Below are 4,692 nucleotides of genomic sequence, written 5' to 3' on the forward strand. Positions count from 1 at the left end.
TGTCAGTCAACGCTGACAGGCCGCAACCCATTGGCCAGACTCCGCCCGCGTCACCGCCCACTGCCACCGCCCATTGGGCGGTTTGAACACAAAGGCCCCCGGCTCGCCCCGCCCGCCGCGTGGGCCCAGCGGGCGGGGCAGGACCGGACCGGAATCCGCGCAGGGGAGGCGCGGGTGAGAGGGGTGCGATCCCTCCCTGCTGGGCTGCTCGGCTGAAGCCGGCCTGACTGCGCGCTTGACGCTGGGTCTGGTGGCTGAAAACGCCTGAGACCTCTCCTAGAGCCGCCTCGGGCGCCTCACCCCACCCGCGATCTTCTGGGTCCCAGTGCTCCGCAAGCTGACTCGATCCGGCCGGGGTGCCAGGAGCTTAAAGGCATTGAGGAGGGCACGAGGAAGTGGGGAGCAGGGGACACTGATGACCCCGATGGCCTAGGGCCCGCCTGGAGGGGTAGCACGGAGTCTGCCCGTAGGGGACCGCCCCCTCCCCTAAAAAACGCGTAATTGTTCTCTTAGGTATCACACTTAAAAAAAAAAAAAGCACATCTGGAAACAGGTTCGTAGAGTTTTTAAGTGATTTGCTTAAAGTCACGCAGCTTGAAAAAGGCAAAATTGAGATTAGAAGATTCTGTGAAGTTTCATGGCAGAAGCATTTTTTTTTCCATTTTAAGGAGGGCACTTGCCCCAGTTGGTGCTGAGAATGCAAGACTGGCTATCTATTCCTATGTCTTACTCAGATCTGCTTGTAGAATAAGCGCTTGATAGTTAGTGAGTGAATAATAAATACACTGCCTGACTCCAAGGGTCCAGGGCCCTGGTTCCCCACAGGCCAGCTCTACAGGCACAGAAAGGGCCCCACTTGGGAGAAGCACTTCCTGTGCTAACAGAAGGTGAAATGGTGTTATTTCACTTTTAAAGTGCCAAGAGGAAGAGACTCAAAATGACGAAATGGACAGGAAGATGCTGGGGGCAGAGGACTGAGGAAATGTGAAGCCCTTGTGCTCAGCCGGCTCCAGGCAAACATGAGCCCCACCCCCAACCCTGGCCCATCCCTGGGTCTCCATTGCCCCACCTGGAAAAGTGTCACCTGCACTAAAAGCCCATTGAAGACCACAGTGCTTGCTTCTGGGGTTAAGACTTCCAGCTTCCTGAAGACAAGGGCTGGCTCCGGTCTGAGTATCTGGTGAACATAGGATGAGTTAAAAGAGAATTCCAATCAGATTTAGAGTCAGCATCCAAGTAGGGCAGGGGCCCTCTCGACACCTTGTGCTCCCCAAGGTGCTTCACTCCTCCATCTGTCCCAGCCAATTCCAGTGGAGTTTCCACATCCTGCCACCTCCGTTGCACACCCTGCTTCACTTCTCTCCAGGGATCTTGGCAGAAGGACCCTCTTCCCAGGACATGCTGGTTTGTAAAGCGAGAGGCCATGTGCCTTCCACTGGCCACAGGAGAGGGCCATGCCCACGGCTGTCTAGAGGTAGCCCTGACTAAATTATGTTGACTCTGTGGGCCTGTAGTGGGTGAACCATGGGCCCCAAAGATATTAGGTTCTAATCCTTAGCTCCTGTGAATGTTACTGCACACGGATAGTCTTTGCAGATGCAATTAAATGGAAGGATTTTGAGATGGGGAGATTATCCTGGATGATCAAGGTGAATCCTAAATGCAATCACCAGTGTCCTTTGAAGAGAGAGGCAGAGAAGAGAGGGCGGTGAGGCCACGGAAGCAGAAATTGGAGTGTGTGGCTGCAAGACAAGGAATGCTGGCAGACACCAGATGCTGGGAGAAGCCAGCAATAGAATCGCCCCTCGAGCCTCCAATGGGAACAGGGCCCTACTGATCATGACTTTGGTCCAGTGATTTTTTTTTTTTTTAATTATTTATTTGGCTGAGCCAGGCTTTAGTTGCGGCACTTAGGATCTCAACCTTCATTGCGACACATGGATCTTTAGTTGCAGCATGCAAACTGTTAGTTGCAGCATATGCGATCTATTAATATCTCCATGACCACGGATCTCACCCAGGCCCCCTACTTAGGGAGCACGAAGTCTTAGCCACTGTGGTCCAGTAATTTTGATTTTGGACTTCCGGTTTTCTCAACTATGAGAGGACAAACCTCTGTTTCTTTAAGTCACCGAATTTGTGTTCATTTGTTACGGCAGGAACAGGAACGTAATAAGGGCCCCTGGAAAACCCCTGGGCTTGTCCTTCAAGGCTACCGTGGTTGTGCCAGGCTCCTCCCTCTGTCCTGACCATCCTCTCTGATGGGATCTGTTCAGACTTGGGCAGTCACACACAGCCCTGTCTCTCTGCCGTCTTCTCCCTCCGCAATGCTCTGCCCTTCCAGACTCCCCTCTCTGTCCAGCCGCCACTCATTGTCCAGTCTTCTCCCAGCACCCTTCTCTCTTTTTCACGGCTCTCTTCTTGCTCCTCCTTTCTCCATCATCATTTCACAAACAGTGGCAAGGTGGAAGTGGCTGGCTTTACCCCAGCTGGAACAGGTTCTTGGCAGCTGACAAATGTGGCTGCTACCATGGGGCCACGTGGTGGCTCTCTCCATTGCCAGCCACTTCTGCTTCAGTGGCCCCTTCCTTCATTTAAAAAAAAAATTAAATTATATTTTACAACCACATGGGTAGAAGGATGACTGTAATCTATACTTGATGCATTAGTAAGTATTCATTATTACTATACTCAATTTTTCTTCTGGTTTTAAAAGAAAATGTTTCTGTGGGCCCCCGAAGGACCCTGTGTCCTGGGCGCTGAGCCTGCTCTGCTTCGTGGGGACGTTGACTCTGTGCTAGAGAGGCTGAGGAACAGCTCAGCGAGAGGGGCCCAGACCCCTGCCTCTGCCTGACAGAGGGTCCCCTTCTCCAGGGGATCTTCCTGAGCCAGGATCAAACCTGGGTCTCCTACATTGCAGGCGGAGTCTTTACCATCTGAGCTACCAGGGAAACTGTGCATTGGACCAAACTCTGGCCAAAGGCAGCAGGGAGGTGCGATCTACAGCCCTGGGTCTAGGCTGGGTGTACCGCTTGCCTGCTCTGTAAGCCACTTCACCTCTTGTTCGTAAAATGCAAGTAACTGTCCTATCTGTCATGCAACTGGCTGTGTGATCCAGGACAAATCACCAAGGTTCACTGGCCCATGTTTCCTCAGGTGTGAGGTCAGGTGAGGAGAGGAACTGCTTCAGCATAAAGGGCTTTTACCATGATGGTCTTTGGGAGATAAAGGGAGAAGGGCTGGTCCTGGACTCAGTCAAATTGGGCTTCCCTGGTGGCTCAGCGGTAAAGAATCCACCTACAATGCAGGAGATGTAGGAGACTCAGGTTTGATCCCTGGGTCAGGAAGATCCCATGGAGGAAGAAATGACAACCTACTCCAGTATTCTTGCCTGGAGAATCCCATGGACAGAGGGATGGGATGGGCTTACAGCCCATAGGGTCACAAACAGTCAGACACAACTGAGCTTGCTTGCTTGCAAAGTCAAATCAGGTAGCTTTTCTGTGCTTCCAGAAGCCTGACTTCCCCCTTATAACCCCACATGATGGCTGGATGAACCCTCTCCTTATCTGCCTCTCACTGGACTCCTGACCCTTGTGCCAGGACGGGTCCTGGTAGGCGCTCATACGCTTGTGTCAGATTCACACACTTTGGCCACCTCCCTGCAGCCAAGGTTCCTCCATACCTTCCTCCTGGCCATCCGCACCCATCAGCTGCCAAGGTGGTGGCGTCTGTCATTTAAGCATCACAGGCAGAGTAGCCTCAGTAGGGGCGGGGCCGGGCAGGGGACTTTAATGTCAGGCTTGCTGACTGTAGGAACACGTTTGACAACCATCAAGAAATGGTAACCACAGAGGATCTTGGTGCCCTCTCAGCTCCCCAGGGGCTGTTTCTCTGCCTCCTGGGGATCTGATGTGGGCTCCCTACTCCGCTCCACCCAGTCTGACAACCAGGCTCTGTATTTACAAGATCTTTCATCCAGGGAGCTCAAAGAGCTCCGTCACTAGGTGGCAGGTGCAGTTAAGCCTGTTTTATGGAAGGAGAAGTCCAGTCCGAGGAGGGAAAGGTGATGGATCCAGGTTATTGGAACCAGCTGGGGTGCCAGGGACAGATTGTGTGTCCCCTGCCAAGAGGGACTCTCCCAGGCATGTTCTAGCGGGTGACTGAGCCTTAGTCATCGCTGTTCCCCCATGCCTATTTCAGTGCTCCACTCCTCATGAATGCTCAATAAACATGCACCAAGTACCTGCCTGACCGCACCTCCCCAATCTTCAAACAGCCCACTCCCCTGTGTGGCCTCCGAAGGCAGCAGCTGGAAACTTCTTGTGGCCCGGCTGGCAGGCCTGAGCTGAGCTCCCCACAGCCTCGCCCTGGGGCTCCTTGCACTCCCACACCTTTGCTCAGGCTGTGCTTGGGCCTGGAATGCCCTTGTTTCTCTGCCCGATGAAATTCTAATCTTTCATGGAGGGGCTCACAGGTCTCTTGTCTCATGAAGGCTTGCTTCTCTGCCTCCAAGTTCCCAAGACAGAAGCAATGGATCCCACATCCCTCTCTCCGCGTATTTCTCAGGCTGGGTTCTGGAACGGGAATAAGAGTCGCCTATGGCCCTCAGGGATGCCATGAAGACTGGATGGGCTGCTGCCTGGTGTTCAGTGCCTGTGAGCTGCAGTCGTCATTTATCGTCCCCCGGTT

The sequence above is a fragment of the Moschus berezovskii genome, chromosome 6 (genome assembly GCF_049115385.1).
Source record: "Moschus berezovskii isolate FMDL1 chromosome 6, NW_MosBer_1.0, whole genome shotgun sequence".
Taxonomy (NCBI): domain Eukaryota; kingdom Metazoa; phylum Chordata; class Mammalia; order Artiodactyla; family Moschidae; genus Moschus; species Moschus berezovskii.